Source organism: Phoenix dactylifera, chromosome 1 (genome assembly GCF_051530095.1).
Source record: "Phoenix dactylifera cultivar Ajwa chromosome 1, Ajwa_hap1_PhDact_Kaust_v1.1, whole genome shotgun sequence".
In the NCBI taxonomy this organism is placed as follows: domain Eukaryota; kingdom Viridiplantae; phylum Streptophyta; class Magnoliopsida; order Arecales; family Arecaceae; genus Phoenix; species Phoenix dactylifera.
The window spans coordinates 42817246-42841091 of NC_143190.1; the positions used below are offsets into that span (position 1 = coordinate 42817246).

The 23846-nt window shown below is 47.0% G+C and overlaps 2 long non-coding RNA genes across 2 annotated transcripts; both read left to right on the forward strand.

Moving 5' to 3' along the window:
• The first annotated feature begins 2308 nt into the window (after positions 1 to 2308).
• On the forward strand, positions 2309 to 5125 carry LOC148715293 (uncharacterized). The gene is made up of 2 exons (XR_015967629.2): positions 2309 to 4151; positions 4678 to 5125. It is a non-coding gene; the product is annotated as an uncharacterized LOC148715293 (long non-coding RNA).
• A 267-nt stretch (positions 5126 to 5392) lies between these two features.
• LOC149768678 (uncharacterized) lies at positions 5393 to 9590 on the forward strand. Its single transcript, XR_016395746.1, has 2 exons — positions 5393 to 7562; positions 7642 to 9590. It is a non-coding gene; the product is annotated as an uncharacterized LOC149768678 (long non-coding RNA).
• The last annotated feature ends 14256 nt before the right edge of the window (positions 9591 to 23846 follow it).

Consider the following 23846-nt stretch of genomic DNA (forward strand, 5'->3'; position numbering starts at 1 on the left):
TATTTTGAATTGAATAATCTTTTCTCTCATTGTTCGTGCTTGTGTGTTGATTCAACTTGTACAATCATCGGGATAAGCTGCAACCAGTAATCTCGATCCTTAGACAAGGATTCCAAGGTTACCGATCTTTTTGTGCAAGCCTCGGGATAAGCTACAGTTAGTAATCCCAATCCTTGGACAAAGATCTCAAGGAGTTTCGATCAGCAAATCCATCGGCGTTGCCTAAGTTCGTTTGGGGCATCATCCAAACTCAAGAAGGACGCCAAGGTCAGCGGCCAAGGCGTGGAAAGGCTTGGTGTAGCAGCGGCCGACCGATGCGCCCCACCAATCTAGTGCTTTCGTTGAGATCTTCGAGAGAAAGATCTCTCAAGAGGTAACACCCTACCAAGAAGAAATTCAGTTTTAGATTTGCTAAGATAAGTCGGAGGCAGATCTTAGATCTATTGGTGCTTGCATTTGCAATTATTTGGATCTGCGTGGAGGAGTAGTTTGCATACTTTAGATCTGAATATTTGAAGTAGACTACTCGAAGTTGTTTAAATTTCTGCAAGTAGGTTGAGATTTAAAAATATCTGCATCATTATCAATTGCTTGTGAATGTTGGCTTGCCATTGAAATCAGTTGTATTGGGGTCCGATTGTGATTGCAAAGTGAAGGGCAGGTCAAATCTTTGACTTTGGTAAGTTCACACAGGGATAGCATAAAGGGAGGCTACTGGTAGTATCTTGTGCTATTTGACCCAACACTCTTGCTATACGAAATATTAGGAATAGCACAAAGGAAAGCTACTGGTAGTACCTTGTGCTATTTTTCCAACTACGCTGACTTAGGGAACTGGCATAGTCATCAAGGCAGGGTCGGTTCATCCTTTGGATGACGACCGCAGGAGGTGTGTGGTAGATTTGGGAGTTAGCCAAGGCAGGGTTGGCTCATCCGTTGGGTGATGACTAGGGGTGCAAATGAGTCGGGTCGGATCCTGAGCGACCCCGATCCGATTCGGTTTTTGTTCGGGTCCTAATTTTAGACCCAGCCTGACCCGGTTGAAGATCGGGTCGGGTGGGTCGGGTCCGGATCCGATCCGGGTCCGAGTCGGGTCGGGTTCGGGTCCTAATCGGGTCCCTTTTTTAATGCTTTTGGGAAAGAATTTGGGCAAATCTAATTTGGTCATATCATAATTATGAGGTGCTGGGTGACCCATGACTTGAAAGACTTGCAATTGGCCTCCAGTCGGAACAGATGACCCATGACTTACTAAGTCCGTCTACAAGCCAAATTTCATATCACACTATTTTTTATCTATATGACTGATTGGACGGAACTTGGTGTCTCCCAGCTCCCCTCTCACGAGGACAAAAAAAAATCCCAAACCTTCCAAAATCCAATTCCATTGCAGAAAACTGGCACATGAGCCATATTCTGTGCAGTGTTCCCTCACTTTCTCACTTCGAAAGTTAAAAGAAACAAAAACCAAAAAACAGAAGGAAAAAGAAAAAGCCAGCTACCGAGACACCAAAGGTATCAACAGTGTAATAGATCGAGAGAGAATCCTGACGGGCCGAGGTTCCTTTGGATTCTGTGAACCTATGCTTGTTGCTATCCTTCCACGCTTGAACCCTACTCCCCTTAGGGCTTTTCCTCCAATAGTACCACTACCCACACACACACATAAAAAAACTCTCTTTTACTCCCCCCCCCCCCTCTCTCTCTCTCTCTCTCTCTCTCTCTCTCTCTGGGTCTATTCGGGTCGGATCGGTCCGTTCGGTAACTCAGACCCGACCCAGAAAATGATTCGGATCCAATTTTAGGACCTGACTTGGACCCACGGGTCCTAAAATTTGGGTCGGGTTGGGTCTACGCGGGTCAGGTCGGGTCGGGTCGCGGGTCGACCTGATCCATTTGCAGCCTTAGTAATGACCGTAGGTCGGAAGGCTTGGTGAGCAGTGGATCTAAGTTTGAAAATTTAAATTTCAAAATCCATCAGATTAGTGGGTGTTTGAAATTTAAAATTTAAAATTTTGTTGGAGTTTGAAATTTTGCATTTATACCGGATCGGCACTTGGTGATCCAAATTTGGAAATTCCTCGGGTCGAAGGAAATTTGAATTTTGAATTTTGAAATTTGAAAATCTGTCGGGCTTTGAAAAATTCTGCAGCATAAGGGGATCCATTTGAATTTTGAAAATTCTGCATATTCTGGATTTGCGGCTGAAGATCCAGATTTTAAATCCTTCAAATCAGCGGGGGACTTGAAATTTGAAATTAAGTGGGATAGTTGGAGATTAACCTCCGCAAATCAAGGAACTGCTGGCCTTGGATTTCTACACATCATTTGTTTGAATTTTGAATTTGAATCTGTTGAGTCTATTGACTCCTAAAATTCTGCATGAGTTGGAGCCTGCGGTTATTTAAAATTCAGCACACTTGTGAGCCGGTTTGGGTTGGGTCCGGCTGGTGTTAACTTAGTGGCCTGCAAGAGGGGGCAGACCTACAACAGTCTAAAAGATCTTAATTAAGTTAGATTGGGTGGCAAATAGGGACTGATTTTAGCAAGGACAGAACCTTCTAGCAGTCTGAATTTTTCAGCAGTGCAGTTTGGAGATGGAGTACGGTGCAAGCTCCAACGCTCACCAACGAAGGTTTGACTTCATGAAGAAAAGTACAACCCGTCTGAATAGGGGAAGGGAAACTCTACCAATTTGAGGGATAATATAAGGAGAGATAGAGAAGAAAAGAGAAGAGAAGATGGAGAGTTGGTGGAGTAAAAGAGAGAGAGAGGGAGCTTAGGAGGACTCATGGTGAGAGACTCAGGTCGCACGCCTCACGGCAGGGCCAGGCAAGGGATGAGAGGAAAAAACATGAGAGAAAACACGAGGGAGAACATGAGGCGAGGAAGAATAGAAGGAAGAAGAGTGGCGTTAGAAAGATGGATAGAGGAGTTTGAGTCTGAGGAAGAGCCTTTCCATGCTCGAAGGCCTGATGGCTGAAAAGACCATATGGATAAGAGGAGGAGAGATAGAGGTTACTATGATGAGGAGACCGAGTCGTAGGAGGAGCCTCTCCATGCTCGAAGGCCTTATAGCCGAAGAGACTACATGGATAGGTGGAGGAGAGGGCGATGGCTAATGATAGTGAGGGTAATTTTAGGAGTTCACGGCTTCAGAAGAGGGGGCCAAGGAAATCCACACTTGACTTTCTAAGTTGCAACAGCAAGGACACCAAATTCTTGCAATCGCAAGCGACACAAGTGGCAAAGAAGGTATTGGACACATATGCAACCAACAGTCCATGGAGGTCGAGAAACTCTCTCGAAAAAAGCATCAAGCCACCAGCCAAGAAAACATGCCGGATGATTGCAGCAAAGAGGAGGATGCTACAATAGAATCTGCAACAACAAGCCATGAAGAAGCCCAAGAACATGGGGTGGCTGATGTAGAGGGCTTGAAATAGGAAATTACCAAGCAGAGCCGGCCCAACTCTTAGGAGACTGAGGCAGTTGCTTAAAGCCCCGGCCCAAAGAAAGGCCTCCGGTCGCTACGGACTAGAGGACCTGGGAGGGAAAGTGCTGTAGAAAAGAACTCAAGAAGACGTTCGGAGGGCTAAACCTACAAGACGTGGAAGGCTGAAAGCTAGCTCCTTGTCCTTCAGGCTTCAAGACGACGAGACGTGGGAATTGGGAAAGAAATCCCATCGCTGTAAAGCTAGTGAGCCGTAAGCCTGGTATAACCTAATAACCTATTCTATCACCTATGGCTATAAGCTGATAAAGTGTTGTCTTATCACTTTTTTACTTCATCAGCTTATCAGCACTGTTCTTGTTCTTCCTTCGCACTGAGTTCCCAGGCAGCAGCCCGCAGCCCGCAGCCGTTCCCACTTCCCAAAGCCGGTCCCAAACCCCGTCTTCCCCTGTTCCCCATTGCTTCTCTTCTCGGCGACAACTTCCTCGGCGAGGGCGCGGCGCGAGCGGCGAGTCCCCCCATAACCCCGTTCCGCGGCTTCCGCCTCCGAATTTTTTGTCGTTGTTTGAGCTGACTTCTTTGTGATTCTGGGTATTCTGGTGACTGGAGGTCTGATACTTTGATTGCATCATCTGGCTGTTATCTCTCTTGGGAAACAAAGCCCTGTTCCAAAAATCAAAATCCAATCTTCTTGAAGGTGGGTTTGGTTTCTTTCATTAATTCTTTCGGTTGGCAGAAAACCCTGCTCTTTCATTAGTTCTTTCGGTTGGAACCAGATGCTAAAATTCAATATGCATTACTAGAGGCATCCCATACTTTAAAAATGTATTTCATGTTTTTTTCTTGGGTTATCATTTCCGTTTTTTCAAATGAAAGAACAGGGTTTATATTTAATATTTGCCAATCTGTTTAATAGTTATGTTGTACAGAGAAGCATAACCGTGGAGTTCGATTTATCTGTTTGTGAATCTGTTTGATGCATAACTCTGGAATTCAAGTAATTTTTCTGTCATTTGTGTGATTTAAACTTGTTGATTGTGATTGTGTATCTGTTTATGCAAAAAATATATGATTTGCAAAATCATTGTGAAAACAGTTTGTGTTTATTGATGTAATTTCTATCCATCTAGAACATGATTTCTTTCTCTTCACTCTTCAGTTGAAATATGGGTTGGTTTTGATTTATTTTTCAGCTTTGTGATGCAATGCTTTCTTTGTTTCAGGTGACATTTGTTTTATTTTTTGTTGCTAGAAATTGGACCTGAGGGCGAGCGCGGACCAAGGAAGAGGAGCTCTGGTTGTGGTGCGGCGGCGGACGGCTGTCTCCGACAGACCTACAAGAAGCCTGTGGTCGGGGGTTCCGGCACAAGCTCTTCGATGCTTAATTCAGTGAGGAGCTTTTTTAGATAATGGAGATAGAGGAGATGTATTTTCTGGCCATGGAGCAGAAGAAGATCCCTCGCCTAGAGCTTCCCTTTCCTTTTTATAGGAAGGGGGTATAGCGGTTACCTGCAATCGGGTGTGATTGTGTGAATCAATGTGTTACCGTAAATGGCCCGAGATTTCGGGCTAGCTGGCGATCCGTTGAGATCGTGTGAATTCAAACGTTGAAAGCCGTTGAGGCGGAGATTGTGGAATTTGATTCCGGATATGGAGGACTTGATTTTTAGTGGAGTGGGGGTCAGTTTCTCCTTTTAACTGGATCTTTCTTGGCCTTGAGGTCGATTGGGCTTGACTCAACCGAGACCATACCTGCCAGGGTCATGCCGAGATTGAGGTCGTGAGCTCTGGGGTCGTCGGTGCCGAGATCGAGCGCGCTGAGGTGGGGCGCTCTAAGGTCGGGCGCTCTGAGGTCGTTGGTGCCGAGATCGAGCGCGCTGAGGTTGGGCGCTCTAAGGTCGGGTGCTTTAAGGTCATGGTTGCTGAGAGCATGTTTGTTATCGTCACGTTCGTCACTAGGCTTCGGTGATTTGATCATGTGCTCCGAGTGTTCCATTTTTTTCCTAACACTACCCTCCGACTTTCGAATTCGAGCCATTTTCGAGCTCGAACGAAGGAAGTAGTCATTTTTGTCATGTTGAAGAGATCAAGCGTCTTCAAATCATTTTGTCATTTCGAAAGGAGGGGAAAAAGCACTTTTGGGCGTCTTCAATGAGAGCGCGAGGCAGCGGCTTTTTGCTTTTTGAGATAATTTCAAGCCGCGGGTTCATGACGAGGCTTCAGTTTTTGAAAGGACGCCGCTTCGATTCTGCTTTTAAAGCAAAGATTCAGGTTGATACACTGGTCCGATTCCTAAGGCTGGCACGTGGTGTGATCTCGATGGGCGGCGCGGTCTGCTCTCGTTGATCTGGTCTGTCGAAGGAGTCTATATAAGCTTCGAGCTAGCCCTAAAGACCTTTATTTGGTCGCCGTAGCCTTTGTCTTCTTCCTTTTCCATTTTTCCTTTCTCCCGATCGTTATTTGGTCTTCCCCGGAGGTGCTTCGAGGTATTTTTTGGCGATTCCTTTTGGTTTTTCGCTTTTGACCGTTAGCCTCTCTAGCGAGGTCCATGGTAGGTTTTTCTTTTCATGTTGCTTGGAGGACTATCAGTCTTTCTTCTTTGCTCCTCCATTTTTTTTCTTTCTTCCTTTTCATACTATGAGAGAGACAATGTCGGGCAGCACTTCTCCCACTGCTGGGGTTTCTTCTTCTCGCGGGATGGAGCTCAGGCCAGAGGTGAGCCGTGGTCCAGAGGGGGGTGGGTCAAGCCTGACTAAAGAAGAATTGGGCGCAATTCGAACCCAATTCTTCTTTCCATTCGAGTTCGAGCTTGAATTCGCGGGGCCGTGGGACCGAGTTACTAGGCCCCCTCCAGGTTGGATCGGAGTGTATATGGAGACATTTCGGGCCGGCCTGAGATGCCCCTAGCATGGGTTTGTGAACGAGCTCTTGGAGAGGTATCGCCTCATCCCAGCACAGCTCGCCCTGAACTCGTGGAGGATAATCATTGGATTCCTGTCTCTTTGCCTCGCTCACGGGATACCGACCTCGGTGAATGTCTTCTACGGGTGTTATATGTTGAAGTCTAACCCTGCGGATAGAGGATGGTTATACTTCGCCTTTCGGAGAGGTAGGCCGTTGTTTCGAGGTGCTCCTACCTCCATCCGTGGATGGAAGGAGAAATTTTTCTTTCTTTCCTCCGAGCGTCCATGGGGGTTTAACCCATCGTGGGGCTTGCCCATAGTCAAGGCCAACAATAAGGCCCCCGAACTAATCATGAGCGAGCAGAAGATCCTTGCGGCTCTTCGCGGTCTAAAGAGGGACATCCTTTTGAACGACCTCCTGAGCGAGGAGGCTTTGATAAATGTCGGCCTGAGCTCGGCGCACCCTGTGGGTAAGAGCGGTTGTACTACTCCTCCCTTATTTCGTCATCCTTTGTTTTATTTATTCTTTCTTATTCTTTTTCCTTTTCCCCTTCTTTTTGGAGTCGGTCTGACACTTGAGTGCTTTTTTCTTTTCAGACATTGCAGGGATGGTGACCAGCAGCGAGGCCCTCCTTGCCAGAGACAATAAGAGGGCGGCCGAAGCAGGCGGAGCTCGCCCCGTGCCCAAGAAGAGGGCTAGGCCGGCCTCGAACTCTGCTCCTATAGAGGTTGAGAACCTTGAAGCTGAGACTTCCGAGCTCGTTCGGAAGAACAACAAGAAGAAGACCGGAGAGCGTAGACCGGAGGAAGCTCCTCTCGTCGAGCGCGTGACCCCCTCCGAGGTCGTAGAGGGACCGTCGGCCCGAGCTTGCCTGTCCGCGGGCCCTTCAAAAGTCCACAAAGTTGTTTGTCTGCGGCGCTCGGGACCCGAGCCGGGTAGCCACCTCGGGGTCCCGAGTTCTTCTCATGCCCCTTTGCCGTACTCTTTGAGGCTTGACATCCCGAGCTTGTCGGGAGCGGGGGATCACCCCGAAAGGAAACCCTTCTGTCCCGAGTGGTCGGTCTTTGAGAATGACTCGGCCCTCCATAATGGTGACGTCGCTCGCAAAGTCGTTCGCTACGCGTTGCTTCCAACTGATCGCACCGAGCTCGAAGCTGGTGGTGTCGGCAATTTTGTCGACCAGGCCTATTGCTCTGCTGTCCGAGTAAGTTATTTTCTTGCTTTCGTTTTCATATCCTTCTAAGTTTTCGATCTCGGCTCACTTTCATTTTCCTTCCCTACAGCACCTCAATGAAATTGATATGCTGGTCTCCATGGCCGCTGAGTGTCAAAACCAGACCCAAAGGAGCCAGAGGGGTAGGAGGATGCCGAGAAGAAGCTCACCAAGACCGATGCTAGATGCAGGGAGGCCACCGTGAGGGTGGAGGCCGCCGAATTCGAGCTCAAGTCTGCAGCCGAGCGTCTCGAGGAGGAGGAGGCCGTGCATGCCCTCGCTAGGTCGACACTTCGTGCCTCCGAGGCATGCCTGGCCGACACCCAGTCCGAGCTCGCGGGCCAGAAGTATGAGGCGGGAGTTCTCTGGCTAAAGATCGAACAACTCGAAGCTTGGGAGATGAAGGCGTTAGAGCAAGCCTCGAATGCCGTGCAAATCTTTCGTGAGTCGGCTGAGTTTCAGGAAGAGCTGGAAGAGGAGGCGGTTGAAGGACTCATCCACGGATTCGAAGATTTTCGGGCCTAGATGTGGAGGATTTACCCTAAGCTCGACCTCAACGGTCTTCAGCCTCGTTTAGGGGTCACTGTGGATGACAACGCACCCGAAAGCCCTGAGGATGACAACATGTTCGACAGTGCGCCCGAGAGCCCTGAAGCCAAGATAGAGCGTGCGGTCGTTGAGGCCGAGACTGGGGGGGCTGAGTAGGTTGCTCGCGAGGCCCCATCTGGAGAAGTTGCTGAGGGTGCTCCTGAAGAGGCTCTTGAGTCTGCTTCCGAGACCGCAACAGATGCTCGCGGGGCTGCTTTAGCAAAGAATTCCGGGGTTGCTCCTGCAGGAGATTTCGAGGTGGTTCTTGTGAAAGATCCCGAGGTCGACGTCGAGACCACCGGCAACCTAAAGATATCTTAGGACTTAGTTTTTCTTTTCTCTTTTTGTAAACGAGTTCGGCCACCGAGGCCATTGTGCAACCAAGTGGGTTGGCCTCAAAGCCGAAAGTTTGTACATAACCTTACGGTTTTTCATTAATGAAATACATGTTTTCTTCAATCTCATCGTGTCTTTGGACTTGTTTCCACTTGTGCTTTCAACGAACCCTTGTCTTTGACCGTTTGAGTTGAACTTCGTGTATCATTCGCATATGATTCCGACATTTTTTGGAGAATTCTACTGAGTCTTCGAGCTTAGATTTTTTAAGAATTTCACTAAGTCTTTAGGCTCGGATTTAGTTATAGTGCGAGTTGAGGCTGGGTTGCTGTTTAGTCGTTGGGACTTGAGTACTTTTCGATCCACAGTTTCTGCCTTAGGAGTTTCGGACTATAGCCCTGGTTTCCATTTTGTAGTACCCGAGGTCGATGAAGCTTTGGCTCGCGGTTGACATAGCGGGGCATCCCGAGCCTGGTCGGGACGTCATTAGATAGGACTCGAGGTCGTCACAGCGGGTCATCTCGAACTTGGTCGAGGCATCCCGGGCTTGGTCGGAGCATCCAAGCTTAGTCAGGGCATCTCGAGCTTAGTCGGGGCATCCTGCGCTTGGTCGGGGCATCGTTAGGTAGGACCCGAGGTTGAGGAAGGCTTGGCTTGCGGTCGACGTAACGGAGCATCCCGAGCTTGGTCGGAATGTCTTTAGATTGTACCCGAGGTTGTCATAGCGGGTCATCTCGAACTTGGTCGAGGCATCTCGGGCTTGGTCGGGGCATCCGAGCTTGGTCGGGGCATCGTTAGGTAGGACCCGAGGTCGAGGGAGGCTGGGCTCACGGTCGACGCAACGGAGCATCCCGAGCTTGGTCGGACGTCTTTAGGTTGTACCCGAGGTTATTGTATCAGGTCATCTCGAACTTGGTCGAGGCATCCCGATCTTGGTTGGGGCATCCGAATTTAGTCGAACATCCAAACTTAGTCGGGCATCCCAAGCTTGGTCGGGGCATCTCGAGCTTGGTCGGGCATCCGAACTTGGTCGGGCATCTCGAGCTTGGTTGGGGCATCCCGAGCTTGGTCGGGGCATCCCTAGGTTTTCCCTAAGGACTCGAGTCGTTTCAGGGTCACCCTGAGGTTCACAAGCAGATCATAATTAGAGGAAGCGTTGAATAATTAAGAGAAATTCCTGAGAAATGCTTTATTGGCTGTGTTTTCTAACATTGGAGACCCTTAGGAGGGCTTCACTGATAATACATCCGGAGGTTCTTGGAGTGCCAACTTCGGAGAATGGGGGTCCCATCAAAGGACTCCAACTTGTTTGCTCCAAGCAACTCGATACGGTCATTCCCAGTTTGGGGCGAGCTTTTCTTGCTCCGTAGGTCGAGATGCTTCAGTTTTCCTCAGGACGAGATCTCCTGCGCTGAAGAGCTTGACTTTTACCCTGGAATTGTAGTATTGTGGCGCTTTCCATTGGTACCTAGCCATGCGGATTCAAGCTGCTTCCCTCATCTCTTCAAGGAGATCTAGGTTGCTTCAGAGTCATGACGAGTTGGAGGCCGTGTCGTTGTTCTCCACTCTTGTCGATGGAAGCCCGATTTCCAAGGGGATGACTACTTCCATTCCATAAGCCAGGTTGAAGGAGGTTTCGCCGGTAGAAATTCGGAATGTAATTTTGTAGGCCCAGAGTACATTGTAGAGATCTTCGATCCATTGCCCTTTGAACCTGTCGAGTCTGGCTTTCAGCCCTTGAAGAATTGTCTGATTTGTCACCTCCGCCTCTCTATTAGTCAGGGGATGAGCGACTGAGGTGAAGCGATGGTCGATGCCGAGCTCGAAGCAAAATTTTTTGAAGCAGGCATTATCAAACTATCGGTCGTTGTCGGATATAAGGATAGAGAAAAGCCCAAACCTGTAGATTATCGATTTTCAAACGAAGTCTCGCATCTTTGGCTCAATGATTTGGGCCACTGGTTCAGCCTCGACCCACTTGGTGAAGTAATCGATGGAGACGATGAGAAATTTCTTTTGTCCGGTGGCTTGGAGAAAAGGTCCTAAGATGTCGATTCCCCATTAGGCAAACGACTAAGGGGCACTGATCGAGGTCAATGGGACTGAGGGTCGGCGTTGAATATTGGCATTCCGCTGGCATCGGTCACACTTTTGGACAAAGTCTACTGTGTCTTTCTGAAGTGTAGGCCAATAATATCCCCGACGTAGAATCTTATAGGCTAAGGCCCTACCTCCTAGGTGGTTTTCGCAAATTTTCTCATGCACCTCTCGCATGGCATAGTCCGCCTCCAAGGGACGGAGGCATTTGAGGAACGGAGTCGTGAAGGATCTGCGATAGAGCTTGCCTTCGTAGAGGTATCGGAAAGCTTGGCATTTAATTCAGCGGGCTTTGACCTGATCATTAGGGAGGATATTATTTTGCAGATAATTGACGAATGCGTTTATCCAGCTCGCCTCGGTTTCGACGCAGAGGACTGGTTCAGGCTCCTCGGTACTTGGTGTTTGGAGGTACTCGAGCGTTGAAGTCTTCAGGAGCTCGCTCATGCGGAAAGTTGCCAGCTTAGACAGTTGGTCAACCCTCATATTCTCTGCTGCTCTGAGGATTTGTTGGATATCAAAGGTGTTTAATGTGGAGGTGATATCTCACACCTTTTGGAGATATTTTTGCATTGACGAATTTCTTGCCTCAAAATCTTCCAAGATCTGGCTCACGATCAGTTGGAAGTCACTGAATACCTTCAGGCTTTTGACCTCGAGCTCTTTTGCTAATTTAAGCCCGGCAATGAGCGCCTCGTATTCTGCTTCGTTGTTTGAGGCAGGAAACTCAAAGCGTAAGGCTTGTTCCGTGACCACCCCATCTGGGCTGGTGAGAATAAGGCCTGCACCGCTACCCCCCGAGGTTGAGGAGCCGTCCATGTGTAGAATCCATGGTTGCTCCAGGGTATCCTTTTTTGGTGTGAGCTCGGTCTCGGGGTCGTCTGGCAAGGTGGACTTTACTATAAAATCAGCTAGCACTTGTGCCTTGATCGAAGGCTTCGGGCGGTACTCGAGGTCAAATTTTTCGAGTTCGACCGCCCACTTTGCGATTCTCCCCTCGCGATCTGACCGCTGCAGAACTTGCTTTATGGGTTGGTCGGTTAATATGACCACTGTATGAGCCTAAAAGTACGATCGGAGCCTTCGAACTGAGATGAGCAACGCATAGACCATCTTCTCTAGTTTGGAGTACCGAATCTCTGCGTCCCGCAGAACTCGGCTGGTGTAGTATATGGGCTTTTGAGATTTGTCTTCCTCTCAAAGTAGAATCGAGCTCATTGCTATCGGGGAGACAGCCAGGTACAGATGAAGGAGCTCGCCCTGCTGAGGTTTTGTAAGCAATGGAGGGGAGGCGAGATGGCATATGAGTTCTTCAAAAACTTGTTGGCATTCCTCGATCCACACGAAGTTTTTTGGTCATTTGAGAATCTTGAGAAACGAGAGGCATCATTCTGTTGACTTCAAAATAAATCTCCTTGAGGTCGTGACTCGTCCAGCAAGCTGTTGTACTTCTTTGACCGTCCTCGGTGGTGTCATCTCCTGTAGTGCTCGGATCTTTTTTGAATTCGCTTCAATTCCACGTTCCGTCACCATGAAATCGAGGAATTTGCCCGAGGTGACTTCGAAGGCACACTTTGTGGGATTGAGTTTCATCTGGTACCTTCTGAGGGTGGAGAATGCCTCATTGAGGTCGGTTATGTGGTGCTCGGCCGTCTGGCTTTTCACTAACATGTCATCTATATAGTCCTCCATGTTGATCTGATTCTTGAAGATTTTGCTGACCAGCCTCTGATAGGTAGCCCCGGTATTTTTCAAACTGAATGGCATCACCTTGTAACAGTAGAGGCCTTTGCCAGTGATGAAGGCTGTCTTCTCCTCGTCCTCAGGCGCTATCGGATCTGGTTGTATCCCGAGAAGGCATCCATGAAAGTCAGCATTTGGTGTCCCAAGGTGGAATCGACGAGCTAGTCGATCCTAAGGAGGGAAAAGCTGTCCTTTAGACAAGCTTTGTTTAGGTCGGTGTAGTCCACGCACATACGCCATTTTTCATTAGCTTTCTTTACGAGGACCACGCTGGCGAGACAGTCTGGGTAAGAAACTTCTTGGATGATGCCAGCCTCGAGGAGTTTATCGACCTCCTCGGCCGTTGCTTGCTGTCGTTCCGGCGCGAAGCTCCATTTTTTCTGCCTCACGGGCTTGTAGTTTGGCTTGACCTGAAGTCGGTGAACCATGACCTCGGAATCTATTCCAGGCATATCAATGGGCGACCAGGCTAATACATCTGTGTTGGACTGGAGAAACTCGATCAAGCGATCCTACTCATGAGGGCTCAGGCCAGAGCCGATATGTACGGTCTGCTCCGGGCGATCTTTTCTCAAGGAGATTTGAAGAAGAAGCTCGCCAGGCTTTGCCCGTTGCTTTTTAAGCTCGTCGCGTACCTCCAGGGTTTCGATGGACAATGCCTGGGCCGAGATTTGGGCTGATACTTTAGCTGATTGTTCTGCTCGGCTTGGCATTTCGATCGGTTGCTTTGCTTTAAGTGTCGCCATGTAGCACTGTTTGACTGTTGCCTGGTCTCCTCGAACCTCGTCGACTTTCTGTTTGGTGGGGAATCGCACGAGTAGACGATAAGTCGAGACTACAGCTCAGAGGGCATTGAGTCCGGGTCGACCGAGGATAGCGTTGTAGACCGAGGTCACGCAGACCACTAGAAAGTCCGTCCTTATAGTACTTTCTCTGAGGGCGAGCCCGGCCGTGACAGGTAAGTTAACTATGCCTTCGACCGGGACCGAATCCTTGGTAATTTCGACCAGCGGAGCATTCATTTTTTGGAGCTGATCCTCCGTCATCCCATTCTTTGGAAAGCATCATAAAATAATACGTTTGCTGAGCTTCCATTATCGACCAAAATGCGTTTTATATCAAATTTGTTGACAATCATAGAGATGACGACAGCGTCATCATGGGGAGTCTCAACTCCTTTCAGCTCTTCATCCGAGAACGAGATGGCCTCGGTCGTGCGTTGACGCTTCGGGGGGGCTTCTTTCTTTGCTGGTTCTTCGGCCGAGCTCCCTTCAGCAGGGCCTCCCCCTATGGTGTTGATGGTGCCGGCAATGGGTCTGTTGTCGTTTTGATTTTTAGATGGTGCGACATTCTCTGCTGGTGCTCCTTTATCTCGCCGGTTTCATACGAACCGGTTGAGTATTCCGCGGCGGATGAGCACTTCAATCTCGTCTCGGAGTCGAAAGCACTCCTCGATGTCGTGACCGTGATCTCGGTAGAAGCGGCAGTACTTCCTAGAACGTTGCTGAGCCTCTGACTCTCGCATTGGTGGTGGAGCTCGGAGATAGCCTCGGCCTTCTATCTCCATGAGTATCTCGGACCGAGTAGCAGTGAGGGGAGTATAGTTTCTATACCTTTCTGGTAGTGTTCTCTGCCGAGGTGGTGATCTCGATTGGAGTCGCGGTCTCAGGCAAAGTAGATTCCTCAACCGATGCAAGTTCTTCTCGCAGCGAGGTGACCGGCTCCTCGGGCGACCACGTTCTTCATGACGCCTCTTCTGCCCCTTCGTGGGTCATTCGGCGGCGTCTCGCCGAGAAACCATGGCCTCTTCAGCCTTTGCGTACTTTCGAGCTCGAGCCAGCATCTCTGTGAAGTCGGCAAAAAAATTCTTCTCAATGGAGAAGAGAAACTTGTATGAGTGAGCTCCTATCTTCAATGCCGACATGGCGATAGATTTATCGAGCTCACGGACCTCCCAAGTTGTAGCAGTGAAGCGATTGATGTAGTCCTTCAAGGATTCTCCTTCCTTCTGTTTGATGTCGAGAAGAGAATCCGATGTTTGCCGCTGGCGCTGGCTGGCGGCGAAATTGGCCGCAAACTGTCTGCCGTGCTACTCGAAGGAGAGCACGGTACTCGGCTTGAGCCTGGAGAACCAAAGTCGAACTGTTCCTCGGAGGGTTGCAGAGAAAGCCTTGCACAGCAGAGCCTCCGAGGATCCTTGCAGCGCCATAAGTGCTCGGTAGCTCTCCAGATGATCCATGGGATCGGTGGTCTCGTTGTAGGATTCTATTTGGGGCATCTTGAATCTTGGCGGGATCGACTCGTCCTTGATTAGATGGAAGAAAGATGACTTGGTAGTGAAGTCAGGGTCACCCTAATGCCTGATTCTTTGATCCCGAAGTGGCACGATTCGCCGCTCGAGTTCTTCGACCTTCTTGTCGAGTTCTCCGCCTTGGAAAGTTGCCATGGTGGTCTGTTCTGGTACTGACTGACCCGGAGTCGATCCGGCTTCTGATGGTTGTGGCCTTTTATCCTGGCAACTCCTTAGCGGCTCTCTCCAGGGAGATGCTCGGGTAGATCCTTGGTGACGGTGCCGTTCTCCATTGTTGACCCCTGAAGAGTCATGGGGATCTCAGCCTTGGGACATAGGTCCGTCTGGAAGGAGTGCTAATCGGATGTGAACCCGCGGAGGTGTCATAGGAGGGGCCTCCACGCGTTGTAGGCCTTGGACTGCTGCTGCTAGTGCCTGAACTTGCTGCACCAGCGTGTTGAATTGCTCCGGTTGGATCTGCGAAACTTGATTTGCTGGAGGCCTCGGTGGTAGGTTTTGGACTAAGCGGCCAGGACATGGCGCATGATACCGGGAGGCATTAGAGGCTCCTATGCTCCTTAGTTTCATGGTCATGACTCAGGCCCTTCCTCTAGCGCCAACTGTTGCTGAAAATTGGACCTAGGGGCGACCGCAGACCGAGGAAGTGGAGCTCTGGCTGTGGTACGACGGTGGACGGCTGTCTCCGGCAGACTTGCAAGAAGCCTGTGGCCGGGGATTCCGGCGCAGGCCCTCCAATGCTTAAGTCGGAGAGGGGCTTTTTTAGATAATGGAGATAGAGGAGATGTATTTTCTGGCTAGGGAGCAGAAGAAGATCCCTTGCCTAGAGCTTTTCTTCCCTTTTTATAGGAAGGGGGTGTAGTGGTTACCTGCAATCGGGTGTGATTATGTGAACCAATGTATTACCGTAAACGGCCTAAGATTTCAAGCTAGCTGGCGATTCGTTGAGATCGTGTGAATTCAAATGTTGACGGTCGTTGAGACGGAGATTGCGGAATTTGATCTCGGATATGAAGGATTTGATTTTTGGTGGAGTGGGGGTTGGTTTCTCCCTTTGACTGGGCCTTTCTTGGCCTTGAGGTCGATCGGGCTTGACTCAGTCGAGACCATGCCTGCCAGGGTCATGCCGAGATCGAGGTCGTGAGCTCTGGGGTCGTCGGTGCCGAGGTCGGGCGCTCTGAGGTCGGGCGCTCTGAGGTTATGGTTGCTGAGAGCATGCTCCCCGTCGTCACGTTCGTCACAGGCTTCGGCGATTTGACCATGTGCTCCGAGTGTTCCATTTTTTCCCAACATTTTCCATTGTATATATTGTAAAATATTTTTTACTTATCATAAAAGAGAGAGCTGATAAGCTGATGCAGTTCTGCCAGCTTCTGTTCTGTTTCATGGAGGATGTTTTAGATTATCTAAGACAGACAGGTGCCTTTCCGTATTTTATTGCAAGTTAGAAAAGAATTACAAACATTAGTTTGCACTATAGGTCAATTTCCATGCATTCATCTGTTCTCTTTAAATGAAGTTGCTAAGGTACAAGATTTTTTTTTTGTGATTCTTTAAGACTCTTTAGTTTAAAACCGGAAACAAAAATCCTAGATTTACTTAGAGTTGGCATAGAATTAGGAAATCATGTGTTAGGCTTGCCCTGATAAGTTAAATAAACAACTATTTTACTTAAATTTTTTTTTTTCAAAAAAAAAGCGTCTCTTATTAAGTTCCCCTTAGGCTTTCAAATGCATTGGGTTGCCCCAGTCACCAAGGAGTTGGAAGATCATGTTGGTGCAACACTTGACAACAACAACTTGCAGGCTTGTGACCATGACCAAGAGGCAATCAATCTTGATGTCCGGGCGCAAGAAATCTGCAAAAGAATTGAAGCAACTGCTGATGGGGTTGCACCATTCAGAATACAAGAAGGACTGATTTTTTACATGCGGTATGTCCATATCCCTATTATTCCTAACTTCAGCAGGTACATATTTGGGCACTTTCCTAACCGCGAAAAAGGTGGACATCCTGGACAGCTTCACTCCTACATCCAAGTGAAACAACTTTCCTACGAGAAAGGGAAGATCTATTGGGGCAGCATGCTGAAGGCAAAAGAATGGGAGAACCATGCTATATGGTACCTCAACCATATCCTTGAGGATAAGGATATTTTTCAAGGGAGAGGGAATGATGAGGACCCTATCAAATTTCACCATAGCGGCCCCAAGCCAAGCGAGATTCATTGCATGCACGAAGGCTTGGACGAGTATATCTTCGGCGGAGGGGCATATTTTGGAATGTTGAGTTCCTTGGAGGCTAGCCTAAGCTCAGCCGAACCGAAGGCAGCCCTGGCGGGTGCGACCTCAACGCACCCATCCGCGCGCCCATCATGCCCATCACCTCGCTGGACAATCAGCATTTTAGCCCCTTTCACGCCCATGGAGATTCACCCTTGGTCGCCATTCAAATTCAAATGCCCGCCATGTGCGCAAGCCACATCAGCCGACTACGCGCATGGACCACCCATTCAAGGGCGACAATCATGGGCGTCCCTCAAATTCAAATGCTCGCCACATGCATAAGTGCATGAGCCACTCCATTCAAGGGCAACAATCATGGGCGTCATTCAAACTCAAATGCCCGCCACGTGCATAAGTGGATGGGCCACTCCATTCAAAGGCGACAATCATGGACACCATTCAAATTCAAATGGCCGCCATGTACGCAAGCTACGTCATCAACCGCGCGCATGGACCACTTCATTCAAGGGCAACAATCATGGGCGCCCAAAATTGCAGCCTTGATGTGCGCCGGATGGAGCACTCCGGAGGGGCCAAGTGTCATCCAACGAGGACTCTTCATGAGGGTGTGATTCAATGCTACATCATTTGAATTTATGCCCTTTCTGTTTGAATGTTTGAATTTGAATTTCGAATTGCTTTTGTATTAGGTCTATATAAGAGATATGATAAGGCTAGTGAAGACATCTTTGAGCATTTGTATTTCCACCTTAGAGTGTGTCAGCCTTTTGGCTTAGGAGGCCTTTATGTCGTGAAGGATGAGGGCCCACCTGAATCAGAAGACCAACCAAGTCGAAGAAAGTAGGTTTGTCTCCACCGCTTGGGGAGAAATCTCGAGAGAGAATCTCCGACAGACGGCAAAAGCGTAGTAGGTGAAAGAGCAGGTGTAGCAACCTGCGAGCTACAAGAGCGAGCCTCATAGCTTAGCTGCTGCTGGTACAACATAAGCAAAGGCTTCTAAGTCAGTTGGCTCGGCATCGCCATCATCCATCGGTATCACAATCGGAATATTTTGAATCGGAAGCGTCTATGTATTTCAGCCTTAGATTGGTCTAAGACTTGGGCTAGTGTGGGATAAACCAATCCCCACTAGATTGGGCTAGTATCGGGATAAATCAATTCCCTACTAGATTGTTCTTGTTTTATTTTGAATCGAATCAACAATCTTTTCTTTCATTGTTCGTGCTTGTGTGTTGATTCAACTTGTGTAATCATCGGGATAAGCTGTAGCCAGTAATCTCAATCCTTAGACAAGGATTCCAAGGTTACCGATTTTCTTGTGCAAGCCTTAGGGTAAGCTGCAGCCAGTAATCCTGATTCTTGAACAAAGATATCAAGGAGTTTTGATCAGCAAATCTATCGGTGTTGCCTAAGTTCGGTCAGGATATCATCCAAACCTAAGGAAGACGCCAAGGTCAGCAGCCAAGGCGTAAAAAAGCTCGATGTGGGCAGCGGCCGACCGACATACCCCACCACAATGATGGTGGACCCTCTGTTAATCGTGCTCGCTGGTGCTCGTGTATTCGTGTTTCTGTGACTAGGAGTTGTTTACTTGTTTGCATAGGTAAAGCGGTTCTGGTGAAAATAAACTTTGATGCGCGTCAACTGTCTAGAACTGTGCAGGTGAATTCCGTATTTTCTAACTTCCACCGAACACCTTAAGGATCCTACAATTGTTAATGTTTGACAATCTATCAATTTCTCAAAATAATTTTTAGTGCATGGCTATTATTAAAATAATCTTTAGGTATAATGGGAGATGAGATAACATACTAAGATCATGTTTGGCATTGCTGCAGCCTTTGTTCTCGGTTTGTAAAAACTACGACACATATTGGTCGATGTCTTATGACAGGTATGGAAAACAAGAAATGGGAAGATCTTCTATGCTGCAGCTTTTGATTCAAGTTTTCTAAAAAAGATTAAAACATGATATCGGTCGATATCGTATGACAGATTTGTAATTCAAGAAATGGGAAAATATTTCGAGTGCAGTATAGTACCGCCAGCTCGAATAGCTAATCTTTCTCTTGGCTTGGCTAGTGAATTTTAAGTTTCAGTTGAATTTGCGTCCTCATCGGGTTCCTTGGTGTCCTTTTCCTTTTTCTTGGTTTCTTTCGGACCTCTCTTTAGTTTCTGGGCTCCCCCGTGACTCCACTTGCTCAAAATTGATTTTGATGGTTCACTGGAAGCTATTAGCGCTGGTGTCTGGTGGGGTGAGATGTATCATTCATGATAGCAATGGCAGCGCTATTATTGCTGAGCCTCTGAACTGGGGAAAATCTATGTCAATAAATGGTCGCATGGATTGGTGCCATGGAGGCTGTGGCCTTTCACCGGCCATTAGTAATGAGTGTTGAAGCTGGTTCTTGGATAATGGTTAGTTGGATGTCCCATTGGCAATCTCCTACTCCCCACCCTGTCCAAAAAAAAGAAAATTATATAAAATACTGTGATGTCAAAAAAGCAAAAAAGATAAAGTTTTAATTTTCATGTTCTGAAAAATATTTTTTTGAGTGAAAAGGAATGCAAAAGAGTCACCCTGCTTTTATTCAAAAGTTCAGAGCCTTGAGAAGTTTTAGTTGGTGCAGGAAAGTTCTGAAAATTAAAAACTGGCGGTGGTGTTAAAAACAACAGCATGAAATTGATACGGTTGCATAAGCCATGGCAACTTATTTGCTTATCCTTTTTACAAGATACCCATTTTTTGGGTTGATTTTGGGGTAACTTGGGCTAGGCTAGCCGAGTACTTGTTTTAGTGGCAACTGGGAATCAACAGATCCCGATCAGTAGGGATTATTGCAATGCTCAGGCCAATAACCCAAGCTCACTATAGCGTCACCTTTTTCCCCCCCATTTTTCAAGACTAATATAATAGTATCATAAATCCCTCTTCTTATCAACGATTTCAGCGAGGAAATGAAGCAGATCGCCACCAAGGTGGTAGCCTAGTGGTACTGGGCAGCAATTCTAACCACAAGGTCCCAAGTTCGAATCGCTGCGGCGACGATTAAATTGTGGACCGGAGCTCACTACTTTGGCCACTGCTTGGACTTGTGGTGTAGGACCGCTCTTGAACCGCTAGTAGCCGGGGTGGTGCCGGGTGTGACGTACTCATACGTGGGACTCGAGCCAGAGCTCAGAGGAGTAGCTGAGCCGAGCCCACGGGTGGGGAGGGTATGAGTAAAACCGGTCGGGGTGCCCAACACACGGCCATTTCTGCCCGCATCGAACATTCTCCTGGCGGGGCGGGGGCCCAGTGGGGGCTGCTACGCGGAGGTGGGCTTGTCCCTTCCTCCCCCCTATCCCTTCCCTTTAGCAAAAAAAAAAAAAAAAAAAAAAAAAAAATGAAGCAGATCCGGGTCACAGGAACCAGCAAGCGACAAGCTCTTCTGAAAAATGGTGTGAGTTGTGAGCTTCATGGCGGTGTTAAAAGTTCAGAAGAGCTACAAGAAAATATCACCTAGGCCATTGAGGCTGATGGTGACTCAGCTTTGTCTCCACCCTTTGGGGGTTCATGTAGTACTAGTTTTCCTGTTCAGTTATGCTGGTGGCATGTTATGGCTGGATTATTCAAATGTTCTTGTTTGGTTTTGTGGTATTTTATATTGATGTATTCATGCTAGTGTCGTATAAAGGTCCGACTTGGAGACATGTCTTATCTTGCATCCCCTTTCAATGACTTGAAATGTAGGCGATGTTAGTGCTGCGGGTGAGTTGCGGGGCGCTCGTGCCACCAAGATGATAGTCGGGTGGTAAAGAAGCTTGGACTCCATCCGAATTGTTCGGATTCAAAATGCGCGGATGTCGATTAAATCAGGAACCACATGCTCCACACCCGGATGGCTCTGTGTGGATATGCTTTTTTTTCATCAGTTACTGAGGTGGCGCTGGGATGACGCACTCATACGTGGATAGCTCAGTGGGGTTTCCCACGAGTTGGGAAGGACACGCGAAAATTTGCGATCCGCATCGAATATTTTCTAGTGAAAGGAGGTCCAGTGGAAGCTGCTACGTGGGTGGGGTTCTCCCCCTCCCCGTCCCCCTCCCCTTCTATTTTTGACACACAAAAAAAAAAAAAACCCGCCCACTGAGCTTTATTAGATTACGAAACCTCATCGAATGTAATTTCTCACCGTCGAATAAATCATAAACTCGATGAGACATTGGCCTTGAATCTCTGAATGGTTCTGTTTGCTTGTTCGCACTTATGGAAAAGGGTGGGGGCCACATGCTCGGTAATATTTTTAATTGCCTCAACCTTGATCTTTTTCAGTGTTGCCTTTCCCTTTTTTTTTTTTTCTTTTTCGTTCAAACAAGCTTGTCAAATGACCATCAAATGTATCCGAAACCGACATATCACATTGATCTCTGCTATTCAAATAGAAGAACCTTCAAGGTTTACCTGATATTGTTGGAACTTCATTCCTTATCCTACTTATACTAATTTTTTTTTCTAATTTATTTTTATTTTATATTCTAATACTAGTTAGAATAAGTTGTCTTTTTGTGCAAGTTCATTGAGTGTCATATATTTGAGTTTATTTTTTAGTAAGAATAAGATAGTGGGAAAGAAACTATAGTTTTATAAATATAGAGAGAGAGTTGTTTGGACATTTTTTGTGGTAGAGGAGAGCACCCTTTTTTTTGTGTGAAGCTTTTTTAGTGAAGGGTCTTTGCGAGAGAATGCTAAAATTATTGTTTTGGTCTTTATTGTTTTAAATAAATTTATTTTTTCTTCCAAATTTTTTTTCTCTATAATTAATTTTTTCAAGCAATTCTCTGCAAAATTTTTTGTGTTTGGTGTTGGTTTTGGATTTTAGGCTGGTACACAGTTTTATAAATTATTACCATCTTCGTAGGACAATTTTTCTTGGCATTTTTTTATCGCTAAATTTCTAGTGTACTAGAGATTTCAAACGTGGACCACCCTAGTGGGAGAAGGGTGCCCACCCCCCCAAATTATCCTTTGGCTCTGCACACCAAATTTGCATATACCAGAGACAACATTTAGACACGATCCGCCGAAGCCGGCTGTAAAAATTTCAAATGAGCAGTGGGAGGAGAGACTTGAGACGCGTTGGAGTCTCCTCGAGGGCATGCAGAGATGAACAAAAATTATATGAGATGGGCACTATAGAATATTTTATAAGACGCGACTCTTATTTTGCCATATGTTTTCTAATGCCCATCTTAAAGAGAAAGTTCAAAAGTTAAATAAGAACATAACTTCTGTTACTAATGGAGTGCATCTCGTAGCTTTAAACAAATAAATACAAGATGATTAATTGCAGGTTGTATATTATCTGGCCATATAGTATACATTGATAAAAAGTATATTTGAAAAACTATGTATCGATTTATCTATAAGTATGTATTGGATCACTGCTAGGTGTATATCAGATAAGCTTGCAGTATATATCAACAAGTCGATGAGTGTGGATCACTGATCATGTAGTATGTATTGGTGAATATGATATTTTAAAACTGTGTATTAATTTGCTTAGGAATGTGTATTGGGTTACTAGATGACTAATTTGCTAAGGGTGTATTATTTACTATATACTGGTGAACACCATAATCTAGAAATTGGGTTTCGATCAATCTAGATATATGTATTGACTTGCTAACTAACTAATTTGTTCGATGTATATTCCTCGACCATATAATATGTACTGCAATTTTTTTTTGATTTCTTTTAATTACAGATCTGACGACTCCATTAGTGGAAAAAGATTTATGATTTATGAATTTATTCTTTAAGATACGCACTAAAAAATATGTGGCAAAATAAAAAAATTTGTCAAATATTTTTTTTTTTCTGGTGCTTGCCTCATATGATTTTTGTTCTGCTGAGATACCTCCAAAGGCTCTCCGGCCCACTCTCACTTTCTCCGTCCAAAGAGAGATTTGGGATAGGCTGAAGGCTCCTGGACCACGCTCCCCTGTAGTCCCCCAAAACGCTCTCTGGCCTGTCAGTATCGTATATGCGTCGGTCGACGGAAGGAAGGGGACCAAGGGGTGTGTTACCATTGAGCTATGCGGCAGGATCCACGTCGCCCTTTCGTCAAAATCCTAAGAATGAATCATCGTACGAGTATGGGTTGCCGCTGGCTTCATGTATGTGGGTTGGACCCTGGTGGCCTGCGAATCTTGGCCGTTGATCCTATTCCTGGACTACCACATTGATTGAGGGGATCGGAGCTGTGCACTGGCCCTAAACATTATGAAATTATTAGTTGGGCCAAATCCATCAACTCAGTGGTGGACGAGTCCAACCATAAAAGGACGCCTATATTCTCTTTCGTATATTCCTTTATGGTTGCATGCATAGGTCCACCACTGAGCTGGTGGACCCGGTCTAACCAATAATTTCTCCCCCGGGCGGTGATAACTACATCAGGGTGGCTGGTCCCTAGTCTATGGGTCTGAGGGCTCATCTGATGCCGGTTTAAAAAGAACAACTGAGACGTAACGGATGTAGAAAATTTAACTTGTCATGCTGTGGAGCTTTCAAGGTGGTCTCGTGAAATGGAAAAGGACTCGGTATGCTTGTATCTCAAGTTAAGGTTCAATGTTTGATCTGAAGTGCTTTTGAACTTACCAATGGATAGTCGAAATTATTAGTAGAATCAACTGGAAGGTCACGTACTTCTGTATTTGTGTTAGTTGCTTGATGTTCGAGATAAAAAGGATATGGTTGGTTGCCTGACTACCAGATTCGACTGATTAATTTGCTCCACATATGGGGGATAGGATGAGAGAGAGAAGGGAAAGAGAAGGAGAAATGGTGCATGGTAAGACGGGTTCTGACCACTTGTTCCACGTACTTGATAATTCCCATTTCAAAACTCATCTTTCCGAATGGATTCCGACGTCTTTAAAGATCTGTACATTGCACACTAATAAAGGTCCTCA